This window comes from Marmota monax, unplaced genomic scaffold, assembly GCF_021218885.2.
Source record: "Marmota monax isolate L192 unplaced genomic scaffold, Marmota_monax_Labrador192_F-V1.1 WCK01_AAM20220418_F8-fsc00027, whole genome shotgun sequence".
Classification (NCBI taxonomy): domain Eukaryota; kingdom Metazoa; phylum Chordata; class Mammalia; order Rodentia; family Sciuridae; genus Marmota; species Marmota monax.
In genome coordinates, this window is record NW_026694617.1 from 648,716 (window position 1) to 676,148 (window position 27,433).

General features: G+C 38.0%; 1 pseudogene; it reads left to right on the forward strand.

Moving 5' to 3' along the window:
• The first annotated feature begins 14,270 nt into the window (after positions 1-14,270).
• On the forward strand, positions 14,271-27,072 carry LOC131423319 (uncharacterized; annotated as a pseudogene).
• Positions 27,073-27,433: the final 361 nt, after the last annotated feature.

Sequence of the window (27,433 nt, forward strand, 5' to 3'; positions counted from 1 at the left end):
GTAAACTATAAAACTCAGAGCCCCTCTGTAACTGGCAGCCATTTTTCTACCCAGAAAATGAGCACCTCCAGTGCCTGATTGATTGACTCCACTGGGGAATAAAGGAAAGCTTGCTGATGCATTTAGGTCTGCTTCCATCCTGGTTTATTTGTGTTTTCATAATGGTGCGGAAAGCATGTTGGTTATTTTTGCTTTCAACAATTATTCAACTACTTATATTTATCCAAAAGAAATGAACTCAGCATCCTCTAATGAAGCTTGCATTCCAATGTTTATATCAGTCAAATTATTGAATGGCCTAGCTTCCTGTCAACAGATAAAAGGGTAAAGAAAAGGTGACAAATACATACAATGGAGTTCTACTCAGGCCATAAAGAAGAATGAAATTATATTGTTTGCTGGTATATGGCATGGACTTTCACTTTGCTTGACCTTCCACAATATCCTTAAAATATGTATACCCATCATCTTTGGATGTCACAGCTCCACTGTCATGACAAATGTTATATTTTCAAATTTCTAGAGATATAATTTTTCATCTCCCATTTTATTCATTTATTAATTTTTCTAATATCACCCCAATGAATATTTTCAATAGTTAGCATGGACCCAAAACATCTCTTCAACCAAAATAGCTACAGTGACCAGATTATGCAGGTTTTACAATGTTAAGTTTAGAAAAAAATAATGTAAAAGAAAGGGTCAATATCTGGTAGCATGTTAACTTATCAAGCCATGATAAATATTTAATACATAGAAATATCTAATAACAGAAACCAATTCTGTTACAAAGAAGGGCATATTCATACGTAATGCATGGCCATAATTAGGGTACATTTGCATATTTACCTTGGGGAAATTTTCTCAGGGAATTTAATTTGCATTTTGACCCAGAATATCTGAGAGAGAGATAAAAAAAAATGAAATAATTTTTTCAAATCCACATATATCAGAGTTTAGAAACTGTAGCACTCAGTTTTCCCATGTATTAATTATTGTTGAACATATTAAATGAGATAATAGGCTGCAAATAAGAGACAATCATCAGTTTCCCTGAAAGGTGTATCATACTCCTCATTATTCTGCAAGAACAGCTCAGAGGAAGCTGCTTTATTACTGAGACTTTAGAGGACTCAGGGAAGGAAAACCTAAGTCACCTTGAGGATTAACTATGAGAAAAATCTTCCAGATATTTCCTATCTGGAAAACAGAAAAAAATATATATATAGCTTTAGGATAAGATGCCCTCTATTTCTGGGGAAATCATCAAGGAGGTCTGATGGTTAGAAAAACATAAAGCAGAGCTGGGATTGTGGCTCAGTAGTAGAGCACTTGCCTCACATGTGTGAGGCAATGGGTTCGATCCTCAGCACCAAATAAAAATAAATAAATAAGTAAAATAAAGGTATTGTGTTCATCTTCAACTAAAAAATATATTTTTAAAAAAAAGAAAGAAAGAAAAGAAAAACATAAAGTAAACCTGGTGTATTGTAAGGAAATAAAGTCTCCAAAACACTGTCAGTAAAATACTTCCTGGAACTCCTGGTGAGACCCCTCCCTCTCTCTCCCTTCAGAAGCAGGATCAGCGCCTGAAGAGAAGACCTGAATCCAAACACTCAGAGGAATCCTCCCTATGTTCTGTGGATCAGAGAAAGAAGTCCTCACCCTACAAGAGCAAAGAAGGATGGCAGCATTTCACTGGATATCAATGCAGAATTTAAGGATGAAGGACATCTCAGGGAACCATGAACTAGAACAAGGTATCATCTATGTGTAGGACCAGGAAACAGGGACGTGAGAGATGTACTCACAAACAGAGCAAGTTCTCTGGAAAGTGGCACAAACATAAGCTTTAGACGATTTTGAGCTATCACAATACTACCCTAGATTCCTTCACTTTCCCCTCATTGAAACAGGATGTTTCAAAGTCTGAGGCAGCACCCAGCCTGCAGGGCGCAGGGGAGGTGGTGGGTAGTTAGGTAGACTTGGCAAGTGGGTGCCATGGGGATAGATAAGGAGCATGCAAGAAGAATCATTCCCATTACCCTCGGTTGTCATGTTCTCATCCACTGAAAGCCACAGCAGGAAGCTGAATCTCTAGTCACTAGAGACCCAGCCTGCTGCTGGCAGGAAATTTTTTACCAGGGTCACTTCGGAAGGATCAAGTACTAGAAGCTGACCTAGGAGTGGCTGTTGAGGGTGACACAGCAAGATGCCATGCCACCAAGCACTGCTGGGTGCAGCAGATCATTTCCTGCCAGGCAACACCTGCCAGTCCAGAAACCTCTGGCTCATTCTATTTCCTCTTACACTACCTCAGGGAAAAAGGGTAGTTATTTCCCCCAGGTAAGGTGAAAAATATGGAAAATGAAAAGTAATGTGGCCTGAGAAAAGGGAGTGAGAAAGAACACTGACAGCTTTCCTCCCCCAAGACAAATGTTTACCAAATGCTGGTTGCAGGTGGAAAGGAGGCGTTTCATTACACCTAACGTGACAAATATCTGGGAGGCCTTGATCTCCCTCAAAGTAAATCCTCTCCAGATGTGGAACACAGACCCCCGACTCAAAAGTCCAAATTCCGGAGCACGAAAACTGACACATGACTGATCTATTAGAATAGATCCCAAATTCCTTCGTGCCCAAGAAAACCGATATGCTCACTAGACCACCTCTCAGGATAACCTATATAAGCCCAGTCCCTTTCTTTTTGGGGGGGGCTCATTTTCCACCAAGAAAGTGGGTCCCACCAAGGCGTCACTTCGTCCCTGCTTCCCCTGTTCCTGTGTGAAACTTCTTTCCTGAATAAAAGAACCGAGCTGATTTGTGCAGTTTGCATTAGTCCTGGTCTTTTTGTGCAAATATAAGGGAGAGGGTGGAAGTTATTGTTCTTCATTTTATTTCTTACTATAGAGAAGAAAATAAACGTTCATGCCAATGAAATGACCTAAACATCACCGAAGCCTCATATTCCCAACCTGGAGGAAGAGAGGCAGGAAAAGAGAGGTCCCTACATGACATGGTGTGAAAAAGAAGTTCAGAATGAGCATGCCATTTACAACAGAAAGAAAAAATAATAATTCTTTCCCTCAACCATTAGACTAAGGTCAGTTTTCTCTAATTGTAGAGAACACAAAAGCCAAATCTCACCTTTTCCACAGGTGGCAATGTTCTTATCCTCACTGTAGTTGTTGTTAAAGGGTAATTAATAGGACTGGGGATGTAGCTCAGTGGTAGAGAGCTTGCTGAGCATGAGTGAAGCCCTGGCATAGAACCTAAGCACCATAAAAATAAATAAGCAAGATAAATCCACTTAATCCTGTGCTATTAGTATGAATAGTTAACTCCTCAGGGTTTTTTGTTGTTTGTTGTTGATATTGTTGTTGTTGTTTTACAATTAACATACTACAGATAAACTACCTAAAACTTTCCAGAGTTTTAAATGTGTGTCCAGTCTATGTAAACTATGACTTCTGTTGGGAATTTTTACTGAACAAAATTTTCAGTGAATAAAGCTTTAGTTCTGTCAAACCAAAATTCAAGAAAATCTGACACCAACATGAAGTCCTTCTACAAGTGACCAAATATTTTTAATGCAAGAAATATGAAAAGGTAGCATACTTTAAAATGTAGTTTAATACTAAGATTGAGACTCAGGATTTGTTTCACATGAAAGCTTACAGTATAATTCTAAGAAATTAGTTTAATCTGTATTTTCAAATATAAAAAAAGCAATGACAGTTCTTTGAAGCAAACATTATAGACAGACTTTTAACTAAGATGAGAGCCATTTGGCTAAAATATTTTTTTTTCTCTGCTTCTCTCAAAGTCTGATTCAAGTTGGGGGAGGAGGGTCACATGACATTCTAGATACATCACTGCATTTTCTTTTGACTAGTTACTCCTCCAGTCCTTTCTATTTATATGAGTTAGTGAAACTTTAGTAGGAGGCATTTGAGATCTTCCTTTCCTTGCAGAGGCAGGGAAATTATGTATTCCCTAATTATTTGTTAGTGATCACCGATTTGAGATCTTATTCCCTAACTCTTGCTATAGATCAACCTGGGTTGTCATTCACAGTATGTATGACTGTCTATGCATAGTTGTTGCATTTGAAGCCCCCTTTTGTTATCTTTAGATCTTGGAGATGAGAATACATAAAGTAGGACCGGTGTGGGCTCTCTGCTTAACACAGTTATACGTGGGTTATAAAATATCTGTGATAAGCCCAAGTAACAATTTTAGCCATAAAATAACTTAAAATATTTATAGATAAATATTTATAACAGTAAAAAGAAATATAGTAAATAATATCAAATATATTTTTACAATGTAGAATTACAGATTTTCAAAAATGCCTTTCTATAGTTTTCAAATTTTAAACTATAAATATATATAATTTTATAATTTTACAAAATAACACAGTTGTTAGATATATATATATATATATATATATATATTTTTTTTTTAAATGTGGTATTTTCATTGGATAAATTAAATAACCACCTAAACAAAATTTTACACTTATATCCAAAATAAGTCAATCTCCACACAACCCCCACAAATGAGAAAAGAGAAAATGTGTTAATGCCATTGTTTCCTGGTACTTCGTGGTGTGATGGCAAGGCTGTGCTCTGCCCAGGCCCAGAAATTACTAGGAACAGAGACTGAAATACATCTTCTGGGCTCCTAGTTAAAGTTAACCCACACCCTAGTGGTCAGAATTATATAGGTGTCTCAAGGAACAGCTTGCTTTAATCAAGTCAACAAAAATCAGATAACATTTTAATCTCACACTCATGGCTGCCTCCGTACTCTACCTTCAAATACAGTGACATTCAAGCACCTTGACCTCAAATTACAACCTATGCAAACCAACTAGAAGCCCTACCTCTCAGACCCTGGAGAAATTGACATTTGTGGTGACTTCCAAGTGAGCATCCTATTTTACCTCAATCTTAGAGATAATCCAATTACATTTGCTTTTGAATTACTTAGCAAGTTAATGTTTTCAACAGAACCAGGATCAAAACACCAATGTCATTAAATAAGTATGATACTTCTCACTGAGAAGTATTTTTTTCTAAGTTGCTCCTTCACTTTGAATATGTCACCAAAAGATGAGTCCCACTCACCTACCTGCCTCCCATCCCACACACCATCACTTCTAAACAGAATATAACCTGTATTCTCCTTCCTGGAAAACTCTGAGGACTCTAGTCACCATCAATTGGAAAGCATCTTGGAGGTAAAAAGAATAGACTACCAACCTGGAGATTTCAGTGATGAATTTTGTGAAGTCTTTATTGTCTTTTAAGTATATAATAGAGCTAAGAAAGTAAAAAAAAAAAAATCTATTTCATTTAAAGACAATCACAGTGTGACATTTTCCCACAGGAAGAAATAATCGATAAAGGAAAATGTGTTCTAAACTATGTTAGATGACTTCTGTAATCAGATTATATCCTTCTTCAGGCACTACTAAGTGCTTCCCATATGCACAAAGTTTGGTATTTGTTTCCCATGGGTGATTGATTACTTGAAAGTGACATTTCTAGAAAGTAGAATCAAAGAGAGCAAGTATTATAAAAATGATAAAGACAGAAAAAAGGAAAAAAAATCTTAGAAGATGCCACAGCAAACATAAAAGGTAGAAAATACTGCCTAGGATTTATTGAGGGAACAGAAAGGCAGATGAAAGGGGCATGTGGTAGTTTTTTCCTAATTCCTGAAAGGGAAAGAAGTTGCAAAAACAACAAATAAATTTCTGATACATTTCACCTGCTTAAAAAAAGAGAACACATTCAGCAAAGAAGCAATTGCTATTCAAATAACTATGAATGGGAGCAGCCTGCTGAGAACTGAATAGTGACAGCTAACATTTATTGAACACTTGCTATGTGCCAGGCTCAGTTCTAAACAATTTAAATGTATTAACCTATTTAGTCTTTGTAATAATTCTATCAGGAACTGAAGTCAAAGAAAATCTGGAAACAGAGTAAGGGGTGAAAACAGAAAAATCTCTCCTAGCTTCTCAAGGAATATGACTGATATGGTGTCATTCTCAATGTTGAACTTCTTTCACCTGGACATTGTAGGATTCTTGGTCAGCTCCTGCAGGCTGAAAATCCAATGTTTGGTGTTCTCAAGCAAACAAAAACTTCTTAATGAAGAATGTTTAACATTGAGCGCTGGAATGGCCTGGTATATATTTTAGAGGCTTACTATCGTCAAATATGATGCCAAGGACAATTCTGACAAAGGCTTATTGATGGTCAGTGTAAACTGAACTGATTGCTTCAGTCTTGTATTCAGAGAAAAAGAAGCCATTCAAAATAATGTGTGTATTATTATTATTATTATTATTACTATTATTACTATTATATGCATAAACAAATGAAAGGACAGCATCTCTGGAAAGGTGTCTAATTATTGTTTCCTTTGTGCTTTTTTTTCTGCGGAGGGGGACTAAGTTTTAATGGAAGCACTGACCCTAAAAAAATAAGAGGGAATATAAAATATAAAAAGAAATGACAATAAAAAATCAAAGGTGATATTTTCACACTGTTTTCACCATTTCCTTGAATTTTTTTAGTTTCCAGAGAGACCAAGAAATATACAAAGAAAGTGTGTTAAACCCTAAGTTTTCTAGTTAAAAAAAAAAAAAAAAACCTTCACTTCATGAAGGGTGTCTTTTCTCTTCATCTTAATTTTATGCAAAATTTTCTTTCTGCTCTCTCAGCAGTATTCCCAAATTCTGTTCTAAAGTTGTTCTATGATTGTTTTCAAAGACTTCTGATAAAGTGCTAGAGAGTGTGTGTGCGTGCATGTGTGTGTGTGTGCATGTACATGCACACACACACACACACATACACAAGTGCATTCATGTGTGTTTTCAACAGTAAAAATAAGAAACTACCTTTCCATTTGGGTTAGAACTGAGATGAAATGAGGAATGGCCGCCACCAAGCAGAAAATGTGCTCACTTTATGTGTGCCAGTTAATTACGACACTTCAGAGGCGCTTCCGAAAGGATAAGGCAAGCTGCATAAATTTAGCTGTAATCCAGGCAGGCAAAACTAATTTGCAGGGGATGGCCTTATCTAGCCACTGCAGCTTTCTCAGAAAATTAACCTTGGATATTTGGGCCCAATTCAGAAAGTGTTTGATTTTTTTTTCCTTTCCCTGCTCAGCATAAGAGAATTTTTGAATTCAATACAATACCTGACTTTTAAGAGGCACGATGAATGCTGTAGGCAGTTCAGAGTTATTACTGACAAGCAAAAATATATTTTTATATATACATATAGATGATTGTCTTTCATGCCCATTATCCTGCCTTCTTACATGTGCATCAGAGGGTTTATCAGTGTAGGTATAGGGAGTTTCTCAGATTAAGAGAAGGATGCAACTCATTTTTAATGTACTTAGAAAAATTCATCAAAGTTCATTGCGGAATAAGTCATGCATACTGACTTGTTCATTCCAGTGGAAATGAAGAAATCCCCATAAAAATAGAAGTTTAATGAAGTGTTGGAGCCAAGTCTTGCCTGTCATTGCAATTATCACTGATTTAGACCCTTGATCTTCCACTTTTAATTAAACTCACACTGCACAGTTAAAAGTTTACCTTATTTTTTACCATGCAATCGTTCATTCCATCAATATTTACTCAAGTCGGTGTGCTTTTCATATATTTTCTCATTTAATCCTCATACTAACCCTGTTGGTATTTCACTATTGTCATCGGCATGTATCAGGCAAGAACTTCCTATGTCAATGCTTCCAATCCATCTTAAAATTTCTCCAAACAATGGCAATATAAGCATAAATAGAGTTCTACAATTTGGAGAGTAACATTTAAGGGCTTTTCTAAAAATACTTTTAATTTTAGTAAAATTTTTTTAAATCCTTTTCGTAATACCTTTAGAATACAAATATATATATTGTTTCCGTGTTTTTAAATTTTAAATTGCAATATGAACTTTCATCAACAAGTTTGATAATAAAGTCATAATATATCCCACATGACTATTGATAGTGGCTGCGCTGAACTTTAAAGAAAAAGTTTTTTTTAAAAAAATAAAAAATCCCATCTACAATATAATTACTGTTTCACTCATTTCAAACCATAGGAGTTACTTATTTTAAAGTGCCATGAACTCAATTGGCAATAATTGTTCTTGAAGATGTCACAATTAGGCAGAGAGGAATATATTTATAATAATAAAAGAGCCATTTAAAACATAGATTGCACATTGAATCATGAAATGTGAAGCAATGACTCCCATTTGGATCTAAATTTTCTTCATGCTTGCTCAATAGCCAGGACTAAATGTTATAGCTATTTATAGTTATACCCTAGGGTGGCAGGGGGAGGGAATTAGATGGCATAAAGAATCATACATAATACATAAAGACTTAAACTATATTTTATGAGAACTAAAAAATTGAAGAAACTCTAGCTGAAATATGGAAATGTTGCACCAAGCAGAACTTCCTCATATACAATAACCTTCGTAAAGATTTAACAGACAAGAACACAAAAAATCCTTGAACCACTGTGGAGTTATCTGCATTTCTGTAACATGTAGTAGTATATCTTAATGAATAATTTGAACAAATGCAAAGACTAACTTTGAAGGTTGCTAGAAAAAAGACATCATTGTATATGTTAAGGCAATAAATATTGGTAATCTGTTGATCAAAATTACATAGCAACTAAGCAGATGCTTGGCAAAATACTCTTACCTATCTATAAACCATTTTGTAATTGACTTTTAAAAATATGTTCCATTTCAGCCAATTTGTAAAAAGTTGATAAGCTTGATTATAAATAGATCCAATTCACCATAACACTACAACATAGAACAAGGTTCCACAATGGATTACACTCTCCAATAAGGACCCACAACATCTAAAATGTTGCATCTGAAGTCAGCGAATTCACAAAATCTACCTAATTCCCAAGGGTCTAATGCAGTCTCTGTAACATAATAGACATAGCATAAATGTTGGACAAATGAACGTATACTTAGATACATGGATGAACCCTATATGGACAAATGGATGAGCCTATGTACTAGGAAAAAAAAACACAGTTAAATTGTTTATACAAAAGGAAATTTATGCTTGATCATCTCAGGGCTCTGGGAAGCTCTGGGGTTTCCTTGCTGGTAACTCAAGTATAAAGACCTGAAACCACTTCCACTAGCTTACCTCTTGCCCCATTCCTCCCAGCCTGCAAACATACTTCCCCTCCAACTTCAGAAGGAGTAATTCTAATTCTAAAAGTTTCCATAATTGGCGATAACTTTGCAAGACTAGTTTAAGTAAAAGTTTGATGCACCTAAAAATTTCCCGAAACCCTTCCAGTATATAAAATAAAGTGCACATGTTTTCTATTTGTTCAGCCTTTCTGAAAGAATGAGTTAATCTTATTATGTCATACTGCTACACAGAATGTGGTTTTTGTTTTCATTGTTTAGCTTGTTTGTCTTATTTTGTTTTCTCTCTGTGCTGGGGATCAAACCAAGAGCCTCTGCCACTAAACTACATCCCTAGCATTTCATTGTTTAGTTTTAACAATTACAAAAAACTATTCCTGCTCTTCACCTGACATTTTCTCAGTTATTCAAAAAGGACCTGTCATCATTGATCAACATTCCCTAAATTAAAATAAAAATTTTCATTAGACTACCTTGTATTTTCAGGAATTTACTAATCAAATAGTTTTCATTAACAAAACCTACTCTTTGTTTTATTCAACCAGTATTTGCCAGTTGACCACCATGTCCTGGTGCGTTGCATGACCCTGTGGGTATTACAATTCTATTCTCATCAAGTGATATATTCATTGACTTTTGACTCCTGGAGAACATTGCCTTTTGGAATCATAAGTATACATAGCTTATAGTAATCAGGTTTTTCAAATATATTTTAAACTGCAGCACTCCCTAAATTTTCATCTTTGCTTCACTTGATGAACAACAGCAGAAGTCAGAATTTATTGAGCAGCGGCAACCAAACCAAGTTCTTTAAGAGAAGCACACAATAAAGGAAATGATGAATGTTTTCAAAAGTGGTTTTCACAATCCATGAATATAAACAAAATTATGCATTTAGCAGAGAGCCACATTCATTTTAAAAACTTATCCCTTATCCCAGGGCCTTCTTTTGGGACAAGACATGGTTTTATTTCTTTTAGTATTTCAAGCATTGTTAATAATCATACTGAGGATCATAGTTCAAATTCACCAGATTCTCTGTAGAACTGAGTGGCAGTCACAAAAGTTGGTGAACATTCTTGAAGATGTTCCCAGGAGGATTAATTCATTTAAGTGCAAGAAAAATAATACTAGTATTCCAACACATATTTACGATTATCAGAGATACTAATTGACACAGATGTCTTCCCTTGACCCATATATCAAATGGATAGTTGAGGCATTCTAGGGAAACCAAGCAGTCCTGCCATGGAGTGGAGCATGTGATAGTACCTCTACCTTCCCTTTTTGTCCTTTTTAGCATATTATGACAAATTTCAGTTATGCATGCCTTGATACGTTAAATAGCAGAGTCAATCATTGTAAAATACACACATGAATTAAAAAGATTCATAAATTTAACCTTAGATTAAAAGTAATAAAATCTCAAGTGAACAGTAAACATGGGACTAGCACCTCTACACCCACAGCAAGCTCAGTCATATTATAAGTCTAAAGGAACACTAATCCCATCTGCGAAAACACCAGCCTAAAACTTCCAAAGTTATAAAACTACTTCAGTGATAGATTCCATTCTAATTAACTATGGTCTATCAAAAAAAAGTTATTTCTAAAAGATTATATAATCTATTTTTATCATCTTTTCACCCCATTTTTATGTATGTTATACATAAAGTAGTCTACAGTATAATTTATACATAAATAAATAACAGGAGACACATACGGAATTATTTTCCTAATAGGCTCACACAATTACAAACTTTGGAGCCCACTGACTCAGGAGATTGAACTCTACTGCTACCAAGAATCCAGGCAGAGATACAAATGCCCTTTCCATTTTTGTTAAAATCCTGGAACTTTCCTACTTCCACAGTTAAAAGATGATGACTGAAAAAGATGCACAGCTATTGCAGAGATGAGACACTCCCAATTCTGTTATTCCTAGTAATGTGCCTCTCATTTGAACTTCACATAAGTTCATATAAAATGTCTTTTAATATTATCCACTAGAGAACTAACAAACAGATTCTAGTACAACTGTTTATCTGCATATTTAGCCTTATATCTGTCCAAAGCAGAGTGGTAAGTCAGATTCTAATATTTAATATGTTAACCTGATTTCTCTTGAGATGTGGGCTGAGGATCTGTGCCATTAGGAGTGTGTACACTGGACAGATGGTCAGGATGAGCCTTCATTGTCTAGCCACATATATCCTCTAGCCCAAGGGAGCTTCATGTCTGCTGCTATCTGGCAGGCCTTAGGAAGACTAGGAACTGGAATTGGTTTCCAACTGGAATTTAAAATAACTCTCTTTAGGTCTAGATCTCCCATGGGGATATCTTATTTCAGTCATTATGTCCATTATTTAAGCTTTTCCTTGAACTTGATTTGGGTCTAAGCCCTCATTTTCAGATCACAAGCCCAGACATATTCCTGTCTTCTAGATTCGGGTATTCAACACCCCCTAAATATATGAAGGGACAAAGTTATAAATAGAGAAGAAATGCTCTGATAAGTGATATAACAGAGATATGAATAAAGTAATATGGAATAACTAGCTAACTCAAGAAAATTTAGGGTACACTATATTTAAATAGGCCCAAGGGCACTCAAGGACAGAGATAGAATTGTGCTGCCTGGGCTAAAGAATGGAGGCCTGGGTGTTCATGATGGCAAATTAGAACTTAATAGGCTGTGTAGTCTGAGTAGAAACTGCATGAGTGAAATCAGAGAGCGGAAATGGAGAAAAAGGGGAGACACAGTGGCAGAATGTGAGGCCAAAAAAACAGATGGAGTAGGTTGGGGTTTTAATGCTTTTATAGAATTTAGATATTATCTTGGGGTATTAAAGAATCCTCATGGACTTTAAGTTATAAGATTGTTTAAATTTACTTTTCCTTAGAGCTCCTGTGAGCTTCTACTTCTCCCCCATTTTGCACCTTCTGACCCAATATTTACTATGAGCCTTGACTGTGTTTCTGAAGCCGTCACATCTTCCTGATGGTGGCTGACCCACCATCTCTTGCACAAGGACTTTACAATGTGCTCTGGCTATATTATCTGTACTCTTTCATAATGACTCTGACCTTGGCTTTGGCTTACATTAAACTCTCAATGATGTAATTGGAAAAAAAAAAAAACTTTTGAATATTGTGCTTTTCAGATCCAAAACTTTATATTTTAATGTTTCAGGAAATTTAAACACTGTTGAAAGTTCTATAAAGAGAATTGGAATAATTGAACAAGTCTTTTTCTGATCTTAGTAATTTAGGAAAGTAAGTTAAAAACCATGTCTTCAATTATTCTTTGTTTTATTACTTCTATAAAATTGTAATGACATGAATTCCCCTTTCTACACTTTGAAGGTGAAGCTGTGCACCTTTACAGACTGGGAGAAGAGGTACTCAGCTGCCTCTGAACAACTCTGGCTACATCACAGCTGTTTAAGTGTCTTCATGTGGATTTTCAGTATACAAAACTGAGGGTTGCAGGAAATCACAGAAGTTATAATTGTGGCAGCAGAAACTATTAAATCACTCCTGAAATAGCCAAATTCTTGCCATATTTCTCATGTCTGCACTAATAGACTGGTGTTTGGTTAAATCTTTTCTTCACTTTTAATGTTTGTAGGTTAGTCACAGAAATGATTACAAACATCCTCTATAATGGCTTTTAAATGAACAAAAGCACAAATAATTATAATAACCAAGAAGGCTCTTGTTAAGGTTTGGAATATGAGGTGTTTCCCAAAAGCTCATGTGTCAGACAATGCAAGAATTTTCAGAGGTGAAATCATTCAATCATGAAGGATTAACTGAGTGCTAAGGGTAGGCAGGTAGGGTGTGGCTGGAGAAGGTGGGTCACTGAGGGTGTGCCTTTGGGGTTTATGGTTTGCATTTGGCAAGCAGAGCTCTCTGTGCTTCCTACCTGTGGTGTCCTCAGCTGCTTCCTTATACCACGCCCTTCCACCATGATGTTCTGCCTCACCTCTAGCCCAGAGTTGTGGAGCTGACCATGGAATAAATCTCTGAAACCATGAGCCAAAGTCAGATTTTCCTTCTCTACACTACTCTTGTCAGGTCTTTTGGTCACAATGATGAAAAAGCTAACTAAAACAGATCTCAAGATTAACTAATTATTAACAAATTCTGCACACTATCTAAAAACACAAATTCCCAAAACATTATTTTCACAAAATAATTTCTGTACATTTTGTTCCTCTAAGCACAACTTTTCACAGATTGCTTTTCTAGAATTCAGCTACAGTGGTATCTAGTGAAAGAAGTTTTACCACGAAGATGTCAAAACACTAAGTGGTTACTTTTTAATTTAGCCTAAGGTAGAATTCTGTAGTTTAAAGTCAGTGATCCATTGTGAAATTCAATTTCCCAACTGTTTAATTTATGTATACAATTTAATGATATTTAATATGGTATGCACATTCAAATTGCAGTAATGTTCCAAATAAAAATCTAGGACAGGATTCCAAAAATACCTGAAGGTTGTTTTTTTTTTTTTTTCTGAAGACAATCAGTAAGCATTTAAAAATTAATTTTGTCTTACTCATTATGAAATGTGTACCATTAAAAGACTAAAAATAGTTAGCCATTTACTTGTGAAATATAGAAATGAATAGGCCAAATTGTTTTTCCTACTCATATCTAGTTGCTGTTTCAACTACCTATATTGATGATAGCGAACTAAATTCAACTTTTTAAGAATAAACCTTAAAACATACACAAAAAGACTTTTCTTTGTCTTTCTTGATAATAAAGTAAGTCCATCATCTCATTTGCTCACTTTGTGGGGTGTCTTGGGGGTCATCAGTCAGTGAATGATTCCTTGATGAAAGAAGAATAAAGAGGAAAACTTCACAAAGATGTCTGAAGTTCAGGTCCAGGTGAGAATCCTCAAGGGGTAGAACACCTCATTTCAACCCCTGTGAATGTTTCTCAAGTGCTTAACCAACAACAAAACAGGGTCTCCTCCCTGTAAGAATAACTTCTATTGGATCTAAGTGAAAATATTGGTCAAACAAGGTCGTCATGAAAGGTATACAGCCCACAGGCTGGACCAGGCCTTCGGGTACATTCTCTTTGACCCATAAAGTTTGTTGTTGTTGATTTAATCTTACGAATCTCCATTATTGAAAAACAAAAGATTTCTCATAACATTCCAATTGAAGACTTCTCTTGAGGAAAACAACAGCTGGGGAGAAAGCTCCCTGGTAAAGCACATACTTAACATCCATAAGAACCTGGGCTCCACCCCCAGCACCTCAAGAAAGAAAAAAGGAAGGAAGGATGAAAGGGAGGGAGGGAAGAAAGGAAGGGAATAAAAGGAGAGGAGAGGAGAGGAGAAAAGAGAGAAGAAAACAAAAGGAAGCACGCCTGTAATCGCAGCAACTCAGGAGGCTAAGGCAGGTGGATCACGAGTTCAAAGTCAACCTCCACAACTTAGTGAGGCCCTAGGTAATTTAGCAAGACCCTGTCTCAAAATAAAATATAAAAAAAGGGTTGGGGATGTTGCTCAGTGGTTAAGGCTCCTGGGTTCAATCCCCATGACCTAAATAAATAAATAAATAAATAAATAAATAAATAAATAAAAGAGAGAGAGGGAGAGAGGAGATCTGGCAACCCTAGATCTGCCTGCATTCCCACATTCCCACCATCAGTGGGAGCCCAGTAGGCACTTTTCTCCTTTAACAAAGCAATGGCTTGTCCAAGCCACCAAGGTCTGGTGAAGCTGCTTTACCCACTTGTGCTCTCTGGCTAGTCCTTGCAAACATTTTAAGTAAAAATTACCCTAATTCTAATTTTTGCCACTTATTACTAATCTGACAAACTTCTTTTTTCAGTGAGTAGAAATCTACTGACAAGTCAAAGGGTCCGCTCTATTATACTAGCAATGAACATGCTAATGTCACATTCAAATTAAATTTGTACAATCACCCAAGTGAAAACAAATCACTTACCATTGTGGAAAAATATATCAGGAAATTTTTCAATTGGATATTTCTCTCTAATATTCTGACTTCATGACACTGAGAGAAGATTTAGAATACTACTGAAAAACTTACCCTGGAATAGTTGGTATGTTAGTCAGTTTTTTGTCACTATGACCAAAATACCTGACAAAAACAAGGAGGAGAAAAGTTTTATTTTGGCTCACATTTTCAGAGGTCTGAGACAATGAGCAACTGAAGCTATGCTTTGGTCCTGAGGTAAGGCAGAAAAACATGGAGGAAGGGCACAGTGAAAGAAAGCTGACCAACTCATGGCAGCTGGGAAGTGGGAGAGATGGAGTGCAAGGGGCTTAGAGGAAGGGGTTGGGGACAGATACATTCCCAAAGGCCATGTCCCACTGACGTACTTCCTCCAGCTATGCCCCATCTGTCTATCATTAAATTCATTCAAATGGATTAACCCATTGATATAGCCAGAGTCCTCATACCCCAACTGATTCACCTCTGAACACTGCTGCATTGCCTAACACATGGGGTATGGGGGGATATTTCAGATCCAAACCACAACAGTTGGTAAAAAGAACATAAGTGTATACTGTAACATTTTTAGTGGAAAACTTTGGAAAAAGCATAGATTTTAGGTGAATTCAACTAGGGCTCAGATTCTCCATCACTTAACATATAAGTTTCAATTCTTGATTGGAAAATACCTACTCATTTGTTCATTCATTCATTCACCAAATATTTACCCAACAACAACCTGGGCAAAGTGCTGTGCAAAGCTGTGGAGATCCAGTATGTGTAAAACATCTGTCCCCTGGCCTCCTAGGCCCTATTTTGCAGCTAGGGAAATAAATATTAGACATCTAATTATACAAATCCATGTTTAATTACCATTGTGGCAACTCTGAAGGAAGAGCATTAACAGGGAGTCTTGACCTCTCTAATCCAGAGTCAAGGAAAGCTCCTGGAGGAAGTGAGATCTGACATAAGTTTAAAAGGATGGGGAGTAATTAAATATGTATATCAGGGAGGAGAGGCCTGAAGAGAAGCAGCAGCAAACTGGAGAGTGACGGGAGCAAAAAGAATCTCTGCTTCTTCTAAGAACTGGAAGAGGGTCTGAGAGAAGAAATGCAGAGAGCAAGGCAGGGATAGAAGAGGCTGGTGAAATAGGCAGGGGCCCTAGTATGTATATGAGTATTCTAGTTTCTATTCTAAAGGCAAGGGGAAGCTACTGAAGGGGTTTTTGACAGACTTTGAAAAGGTCACTTGGCTGTAGCACAGAGAATGGATTCAAAAGAGAAAAGTGTGGGTGGAAATATTGGAAAACCATTGCAGCAAACCAAAGGAGAACATCTGTAATCAAGAATGGGAAATGGAGGAAATCAACTTTGAGAAATATTGGACATTCTTTTGTACATGAAGGGAATGAGGTGGACATGGTCAGTTTTGGACATTCTGAGTTTAGGGATCCTAAGATATTCAAATGAGCTGGGCACGGTGGCACATGCCTGTAATCCCAGTGGCTCGGGAGGCTGAGTCAGGAGGATTGCGAGTTCAAAGCCAGCCTCAGCAATGGTGAGGCACTAAGCAACTCAGTGAGACCCTGTCTCCAACTAAAATACAACATAGGGCCGGGGATGTGGCTCAGTGGTTGAGTGCCCCTGAGTTTAAATCCTGGTACCCCAAACAAAAAAAGAAAAGATATTCAAATGGAAATGCCCATTAAGTAGTGGATACATATGGATACAGTTGCATGCCATTTTACCCATATTGCCATCAACAATAGTTGGCATGTACCATGGTGATTCTATAGCATTATAATGGAGCCAAAAATTTCCTATCATCTACTGACATCTTAGCTTTTGTAATGTCATAGCACAATGCATTACTCACTTTTGTGTCAATGTCTATATAAATCAACCCAGTGCACTGACAGTCATATAAAAGTCTAGCACATGCAATTATGTACAGTATGTAATAATTGAAAATGATAATAAACAACCAGGCAACTGGCTACTATTAAACTTTTTATCATTATTTTAGAGTGTAGTCAACTTATAAAAATATTTTACTATAAAAGAGTGTACCATGAACACCAGCAGCAGCCTCATACATTTTATGTATACTATATCTCTTGATTGATATATTATTCTCTTCTTTGATATAATCTTATATATCCTAGTTTATAATGAACCTAGTACAAAATAGGTAGTGGTAGGATATATCATCTATATTTGTATTAGTACACACTACAATGTTCATATAAGGACAAAATTGTCCAATGATGTATTTCTCAGATCATAATCCCATTAATAAATAACATAAAACTGTACAGAGTTCAAGGGAGAAATCAGAGCCATAAAATTAATGTACATATATTACCTCAAATATGTTAGGAAACTTCAAGATAAAAAGTGCCTAAGGATGCATAAAGCATAGTAGGTACTCACCCCTATCCAAAGCAACCTCATCATCTACTTGGGGAATTTCTTCCCTGTAATAAAGACATGTAGTCTTTGATCCCATTTCCTGGATTCCTAAGATCCATAAATGAGAAGTAGTTGTTTGGATTCCATGTACTATTCAGGCTCTTTTTATTTTTACGTGATCTCCAATGTGTCTAGGGCCATCCCACAGGCCACTGATAATAATGGAAGTTAGGCAGTGGAGCCCTTGCCAGCCAGGAGAGTAAGCAAATAAGAACCCCAAGTTTCATGTAGAAAGTTTCATTGGTAAAGCATGTGTTAAATTCACAATGTTCAAATTCCAAATCACAAAGCAGCATTTTTCAAAAGAAACTATTGTTCTGAGAAACAGTTACATTTCTCAGTCTGTGTGCTCCCTCCTTGACTTTTACGAACCCCTAGTCATTCTGGGTTTCTTACACGGTGGTTATATTTATAGCTTGAACACAGCCCTTTCAGAAAACATGTCATTTGGGAGAAAATCAGCCCTAGTAACAAGATACTACTTACCAGAACTCTAGGTGCAAGGCTATTCCCAAGAAAGAAATGTATAGGCATTTGCTGAGAGGAAGATTTGCTGTATAAAAAAAAAAGAAAATACATGTCTCCCCTATCCAAGCTCCAAATGAAGCAAAAACACCTCTCTTCCTCCCACCCACTTCCCCCTAGAGCAGGTTATTATTAATCTCAAGAAACTGAGTAGGTGAGTATATATAATCCATGTTCAGAATTTATAGCATACATCCAAATTCCATATATTTCAATTTAAAAAGAATCCTCAAAAATATAATTCTTGTCAGTCAGCTACTAACTGCCTCCACATTGTTCTAAACACAAGTGGTTGAAGCTTTTATTTTTCTTGGCCTATATTGACTCTTTTGCACTAAAGTGTTTTACCTCTACTGAGAAATGACAAATGATGCTATTTAAGAAAGGTTTGCAATCTAGCTGGATGTGGTGGTGCATTCCTGTAATCCTAGCAACTCAGGAGACTAAGGCAGGAGAATTACAAGTTCAAAACCAGCCTCAGCAACTTAGCCAGGTCCTTAGCAACTTAATGAGACCCTGTCTCAAAATAAAAAGTAAATGGGAGTAGGGATATGGCTGAGTAGTTAGGCAATCCTGGATTCAATTCCCAGTAATAAATAAATAAATAAATAAATAGAAAGGCTTGAGATTTAAAATCAGATTTACTTAAGCAGAATTGATAGATAATTAGATGGATAACCAGGGTGATTGATAGATTGATAGATAGATAGATAGATCAACCTTGTATGAAATCTTTAGGTTTTGTGTGAATCAGCCATATCAAGGACGTCTTTCCTTTTTTCCAATCTAACATTGAATCCTCATATAATGGAATCAATTAAATTTTTATGAGACACAAAATACTGAAAAACACTAAGACACTATAAGGTAAGGAAAATTTTCATTATCTTCTATAAAAAATTTAAACTGATATAAAAGCACAATCTATTAACCTATGTCACAGCTCCCATATTCTCTATGATCAAGACCAGTGACAACTTGCAGTGTGCAGAAAGCAGCACAGAATATTAGATAGGCTATTGACTGTGGGACTTTTGGCAAGTCACCTAAATGGAGCCTTTTTGCCACCTCTATATGAAGTGATAATTCCTACCAGGGAAATTATTTGTCACATAGTAAATACTCATAAATGGGAGCCATTATTATTTATCATTGTTATAATTATTATATATCTTAATTTCCTATTAATATAATTTATTAAACTATATCACATTATTGATTACATAATGTCAGTTTATTACAGGATTTTAAAAAGATGTTCATTGTCAGGAGCCCTTTAAATGCATTACTCAGTAATTAATAAATAGTCTAGGGTGTTTTCTATCAAAATGTCCCAACAAACCTCAAAAAAGTTGGTCAGATCATTAGATGTCAAATAACTGTGTTCCATCAGGTTGCTATACTTGTTTACATATTTTATTTTTTAATCTGAAGCTGGTTGTATCTTTTGCATACTGATAATTTATAATGAGAACTAGGGATTTTTAAAAAATAATTTATTTAATTGGATTAATTATACTGAATTATATCAAAAAGTATAAAACTATAATTTGTGCTAAACCATTACACAAACAATGTGCTGATGGAGGTGTACCTAAAATGCTGGAGCAGTTAGTCCATGACAAGAAAAGGACATATCTTATCCAACCTGGCAAAAATACCAACATTTGCAAATGTTCATGTATACATCTATTTTTTTTCTGCTTCTGCTTCAACTATACCTAAACTATCCAAGTGTTAGTCAACTTTTCATCATTGTGATCCAAAACCTGACAAGAACAACTTAGAGGAGAAAAATAAAGTTTATTTGGAGCTAATGGTTTTAGAGGCTCGGTCCATGTTCAGCCAACTCCATCACTGTGGGGCCGAGGTGAGGCAGAACATCATGGTGGTATTTTTAAACTTAAGAGAATTCATCAGATAGGTTACATGGAAAAGAGATAGCTCACATGGCAAAGGCCTTCAGCAAGGAAAGAGGGATTAGGGGATTGTGTTTGGTGAATGTGTGAGGAATGGACATCATTTCTTGAATAAACTAGACAGAGCTCTCTAACCACTACGTAGTCAAGAGAAAAATATTGATTACATCCTTGGTGGATGAGACTCAAGTGGAGCTTCTTTTCTTACAATATAGAGAAAGGAGAAAAACTAACACAGGAACTTCAGCTTATGAGAGAGCTCTTCAACCTAGGGAACACAAGTTGGAAAAGGCAGGAATTTTAAAGAAATAATTTATTGATCCTCAAGATCTATATATTCTGTCCAAAGCTATATATTCTATATATTCTTCCTTTGGAACCATTGAGGTACAGGTTCTTCTCTTTCTACTCTTCCTTTCACACTCACCTGCCTTCCATGTAACAAATGAGTCACAGCTTTCGCATGGTCATTGCCTTCCAAAAGGTAAACCTTACATAGCTACAAAGGAATAATTTAACTATTCCTTTAATCGAGGTTCCATAATCAATCCTCCCCACCACATAATTTGGTATATTAAGTTTAACAATTATATGTGAAATTTTGTAATATGTTTATATTTATTTGATCAAGTGTGTGTTCATATCGATAATGTTTATTCAAGATAGGGTGTTATGGTTTAGATACTAGGTGTCCCTCAAAAATCTCGTGTGAGATGATTGGGTTATGAGAGCCTTGACCCAATTAGTGAATTTATCCACTGATGGGGATTAACTGAGTGGTAACTCAAGGTGAATAGGGTGTGGCTGGAGGAGGTGGGTCATTGGGGGCTTGCCTTTAGGGTATATATTTTATACCTGGTGAGTGGAGTCTTTCTCTGCTTTCTGATCATCGTGTGAGCTGCTTTCCTCTCTGCCACACTCTTCTGCCATGATGTTCTGCTTCACCTTGAATCTCAAGGAATGGAGTCAGCTGTCTATGGGCTGAGACCTCTGAAACTGTGAGCCCCTCAATAAACTTTTTCTCCTCTAAAATTGTTCTTGTTGGGTATTTAGTCACAGTAGCAAAAAAAAGCAGACTAAAACATGGGAGGAAAGCTTAATATTTAAAGCCTTTGGATATATGAAAAAAATTCAATTTATAAATGACTTTTGTTATAAACAAGTATGATAGGGTGACCAATAATAGTCCTTCAAGCACAAAAGTATATTACATTATACTTTTGTATAAAATGCTTTGCAGAAAATGGAACAGAATTACCAGTTCAAGGAGAAAGAACAATGTGAATTTCCAACTGATTATATTGGATATCTCTGTCTCTGTCTCTTTCACTCTCTAGTCAGCTTTGCATCACTGTGTCTAAAGTATCTGACAAGAACAACTTACATGAGAGAAAGTTTATTTGGCTCATGATGTCAGAGCTTCAATCCGTGGTAGACTGACTCCATTGCTCTGGTCCAAAAATAAGGCAGCATATCATAGAGGAAGGATGTGGTAGAGGGCAGCTGCTCCCCTTATGGCATCAAGGAAGCAGAGAGATGGAATTACAAGGCAGATGCACACTTCCAGCACATACCCCCAGGGACCCAATTCTTCCAGCCACACCCCACTGGCCTCTGGTTACTGCAAGTTCATTCAAACTGGGATGGACTGATTAGGTTTCAGCACTCATACTACAATCACTTTGCTTATAAATGCTTTTATATTAACACAGCAGATTTGAGAGGACGCCTCATATCCAAACCATACATACATACATACACACATACACAAACACACATGCATTACATGCACACATACACACACACAAACTTTCATGTAAATATATAATTTGATGAATGATTATCAAACTACTCATGACTTTTTTGTTTTGCTTTGAATACACTTTTTAAAAATGATGGAAATTTTAATTTTTGATGCCAATATGTATAACATACTAGAAATTACATGATAATTATTTTTAAAATATATCAGTTGGTTATTAAAAATTATAAATATCTATTTAAAATATATGAAGAGGACATGTTATGGTTCGGATATGAAATGTCCCTCAAAGAAGTCTCATGTGCTCAAAGGAGGGGCTTTGGGGATTAATCTATTTGTTGGATTAATCCACTAATAACTGTATGAACTACTGGAAGGTGAGATTTAGTTGGAGGAAGTATGTCACTGGGGGGTGTGCCCTGGAAGGATTTGGAAGGATTCATCTTCTCTCCAGCCCTTTCCTCCTCTCTTCCACTCTATCTCTTCCCCACTCTCTGATTTTGTGCAGCCATAAGCTGAGCAGCCAGTATGCACCACACTCTTCCACCATGATGTTCTACCATTTCTGGCCCAAAGAAATGGATCTGGCTGACACTGGGCTGAGACCTCTGAAAGTGTAAGCCACATAAACTTTTCCTCCTTTAAGTTTTCCTTGTCAGATATTTCAGCCACAGTAATGAAAATCTTACTAAGACAGTACCATTTTATAAATATATATATATATATATATATATATATATATATATATAGAGAGAGAGAGAGAGAGAGAGAGAGATGTGGGCAACAAAAGAGACCACAGGCTTAGAACTAAAAGGCCCTTGAGGGTACTGGCTACCCCTACCTCTAAAGTAGAAGAAAATGAAGAAAAGAAGCAGCTGTTGCTGGTGAATACACACACACACACACACACACACACACACACACACACACACTGTCTTTCCCTTATTCCCTTTGCCTATCTTCACCAGCTCCATCGCTGGCGCACTACTTAGGTCCAAGCCTTTTCTTCCCTGGTAAGAACTTAAAATCATGGAACCATAAAGTACTCCAGGACAATGACATTTGAGTTTCACCTGGCTTCCACCCTAGACTGAGCCACATACTATAACTAGAGGATGCAGCAAGGACACTCCCAAGAAAGTGACAGCCAGGACCTGGAAGGAGCGCCTCTGGGTTAAAAGCACAAAGACTTTTTGAGTGAAGATGGCCGCCGACCACTTCAGAAGTTGAACAATCCCCAGAGACAAGGCTGTAACTGCAGACACTGAGCAGCTCCACACACTCAGCCTAAAAGATGAAAGAGTCAGCTTTATAGAAAGAAGCAATGAAACACTTTGTGTGCCCTTCCAGGACCTTGTCAGGAAAGAAAGATTTGGGTTCAGTGATAGGGAGTGGGGCTAAGAGCCAGAGACAGGATGGCATTGCCCCTTGTCCTTTGCTGTTTCATGTTGAAGACCTCTGTGGTTTATGGGCCACACCTACAGATTTTTGTTTTGTGAGCTTTGAAAACCTGCCTTAGAATTGTTGTCACTGTCGTCTTCAATTCTAGTGTCAAAATCACACAGAGAGCTAAGAAAATATTTACTTAATTAAGGTTTAAACATGCATAATTGAGGGAAAAAAATAGCTTGAGATGCTAAAATTTTTCATGTTGATTTTCCACATTAATCAAATTCTGAAGATAATTACTTAATCTTCCACTTCATTTGCCTGAGTAGATCAGACTGCCTCCACCTGAGGGGAAAACACCAGATCGTGACATTTTCAGGGCCATTTTCAGACCACAGGATGGCAGATTTAGTTTTGCCAAGGGCAGAAACAATGGGAAGGGTGATCCAAGTGTTTAATATCACCAAAATATGTCAGTAGCAATGATTTTCTCTCTTCCCCACACATAAATATACACATTTTCATTTGTTTTCCAAGATGTAAATTCACTTATAATGGTTGGTTGGTTTTTTCTCCACAAACCATAGCCAAGAAAGTAAGCCTTTACAATTTATTTCTGACCCAAGAAAGTCCTCCGAAGTTCCCTTAGATAAATCTTTCTTCATACCTGGGAGCCATGTGCTGTGACTTGGAGAAATGAGCACTCCCTTGGAGTCGGATGACCTCAATTCCAACCCAGCTCTACCATTTATTATTTGTGTGACCTTAGCACCTCCTACACTTTCTCATAAAATGAAGATAGTATCTGCCTCATGAGGCTTTTAAATAAGAATATAAGTAAAATTGAAGTCAATGTTAATTTTCTTCCTTTCTTTTTGACAACTGAAAGGCATTATCAAAGCATAAAGTGCTTGGCTTTGAATTGGTATCCATTTGAGAGCAGAAGAACAATGTAATGAAATAGAAACAGACAAGTATAAGGACAGATTTGTGGATTCAGCAAAAGGACCAACATTAGAAAAGGCAAAAACCTGCAAATTACATGAAACTAGGTCAATTGTTCAGGAGTTTTTTTTTTTTTCTGGTTATAATCAGCAGTTACAAACTTAAATCGCTTTCATTCATGAATATTAAACCAAATATGTCTAATTTAGCCTACATTGATATCCCAACACAAATAAATGAGTCATATAATGAATCACATAAGAATAATAAATTTTTAAATGAAGGAACTATCACAGGGTGATCTTAAGGAACTAATTTTAATTTTTAAAGCAACTAAAGATCATAGGAATGCCCGTGGAAAATATTTTAGGAAATGATGGTGGTGATGGTGATGGTGGTGGTAGGGGTGATGATGATAGTGATAAATAGCTAAGGCTTCCTCACACTGTATTCCAGGTACTACTAGCTGAGGTCTTTATGTGTTACAGGCATTGTAACATTTCCACAAATGTTAATTCCTTTGAGTATCGTGACAACCCTACAAAATAGATATCGTGATTACTATCATTCCCACAGTCAAGATGAAAAGTGTGAGGTACAGAAAGTTCCCTCTGATGGCATGGTGAAGAGTGATGGAGCACCTCTGGATTCTTCATGTTTAGTCACTACCCAGTAATATTTCTGCAAACAGTGTGTGGGAACTAAAGAAACTGGAAATAAAAATAACCAGCCAAAGGAATTATTCCTTCTGACCCGTTTTTCACTCAATGTGCCCAGGTAGTTGTTGGAACCAAAAAAAAAAAAAAAGTGGGAGAAAAGAAGAAGAAGAATGTTCTGTCTAAAATTGACTTTTGGAGTGGTGTAGGTGCAGTGGACTCACGCCCCGAGCGCCACCAAAAGGCTCCACAGTCTCGCCTCTCAGGGTGGCAGGACCCTGGACGAGGCGGGATTCAGCCCCTTCACTGGCGGCCGTTGGCCACTAGTGATTTGAATAACTGGAGAAAGCAGAATGCTAAGTTCTCGGAAACCCATCAGACCGACCCTCCTGGACAGCGCTGTCTACCCGCAGCCCGCCTGGGACGACCGTGGACAGTGGCTGCGCACCCTCCGCGACCAGAAGAGGGAGCGCAGCCAGACGGAGGGAGGTCGGAGACCCTGGGGATGGCGGCGGCCCAGACGGATCCAGATATAATGAACAGCGCCTTTCCTCTGAGCCGCCCAGACAGGACCATGGGACTGCATACGGCTGAAGGCAGGCACCTTGGAACCTATCCATTTGGCCCTGGTATACAGAGTTCATCAGGGTTAGGAGGAATCTCCAGGCGGCTGTTTAGAGAGGTTACTGGAGGCCTTTAGACAGTCCACCCCCAGAAACAGAGGAAAACCGGCGGCAGTAGTGATGCCTTTGTAAAGCAGTGAGCGCCAGACATTAGAAGAAAGTTACAGAAGCTGGACGATTTGGAAGGGGAAACCAGGACTTGCTGGCCACAGCCCAGAAAGTGTACAACAAGCGGGACTGGCCAGAGGACAGACAAGTGAAGGCGACCGGGGAGATGACCAAGTCCTGGTAACAGCAATAAGCGGCAGCGAAACCCTCCCCCAACCAGAGGACCGCCAGAGGGTAAGAGGAGCCCTGCGGGAGGAAGGCAGGATCTGCAAAAGAATCAGAGTGTCTATTGCAAGGGAATAGGGCACTGGCTCAAGGACTGTCCCAAAAGGTCTAGGGGCCAAGGAGAGGGGAGGCGCCTTTGCCCTATTCTAAGCATGAACAACCCAGATAGTGACTAGGAGAGTTGGGGTTCGGCTCCCCTCCTAGAACCCAGGGTGACTCTTAAGGTGGAGGGGACTCTGATAGACTTTCTGGTTGGTGGACGCTGGAGCTCAGCATTCCGTCCTGTTGAAACTCCAAGGAAAGTTACCAGGAAAGACATCCTGGGTACAGGGAGCTACTGGAATGAGCCAAATTCATGGACTACCCGAAGGACAGTGGACCTAAGCATGGGCGGGGTATCCCACTCGTTCATGGTGATCCCAGAATGCCCCTACCCCTTGTTGGCAATAGACTTACTTACCAAAAAGCCCCATCCAGGTATTAACTCTTGCCCTGGAGGATGAATACTGGCTTCACCAGCAGCTGGTACCCATTAATGAAAACATACATTACTGGCTGCAATCCTACCCTGAGGCTTGGGCAGGGTGGGGGGGCTAGCAAAGCACAGGCCCGCAATCTTCATTGAGTTAGAACCTGGCGCAGACCAGTCAGGGTTTGACATTACCCAGTGTCCATGGAAGCCGGAGTGGGGATAACATCCCTCATCCGGTGTCTGTTGGAATTGGGAGTGCTGAGACCCTGGCAGTCGGCCTGGAACACTCCTTTGCTGCCAGTCCACAAGCCCCAGTCAGATGACTGTCGGACAGTACAAGACCTGAAGGAAGTAAACAAGAGGGTGATGGACATCTACCCAACTGTCCCCAACCCATACACCCTCCTGAATGCACTTCCACCAGAACGGCAGTGGTACACTGTCCTGGACTTGAAGGATGCTTTTTTCAGCCTGCCCCGGCACCCAAAAGCCAGAAATTGTTTGCCTTTGAGTAGACAGAGGTTGAGAAAGGTATCAGTGGACAACTAATCTGGACCAGACTCCCCCAAGGATTCAAAGACTCTCCAACCATCTTCGATGAGGCGCTGCATGAGGACTTGGTGAGTTCAGAACAGAACACCCTGACTTAACCCTTTTGCAGTATGTTGATGACTTGCTGATTGCCACCAAGACCAGAGAGGAATGCATGCCGGGACTAAGGCCTTACTCAGAGCCTGGGAGGCGTGGGTTATCGTGTTTCAGCTAAAAAAAGGCCCAAATCTGGAAGCCAGAGGTAACTTACCTGGGCTACTTGATAAAGGAAGGACAATGGTGGCTCACACAAGCTAGAAAAGAGTCTGTGCTAAGAATTCTGAGGCCCCAGACCCCGCGTCAGGTGAGGGAATTCCTGGGGTCAGCAGGTTTCTATAGATCGTGGGTCCCTAGCTTTGCTGAGCTTGCAAAGCCCCTCTATGAAGCCACTAAGGAAGGGCAACAGTTTCAGTGGACTGAGAAAATGGATCAGTCTTTTAACCAAATTAAGACTGCCTTGCTGTCAGCCCCTGCCCTTGGACTCCCTGATGTCACTAAGCCCTTTCACCTGTACATTGCAGAGCACAAGGGAGTTG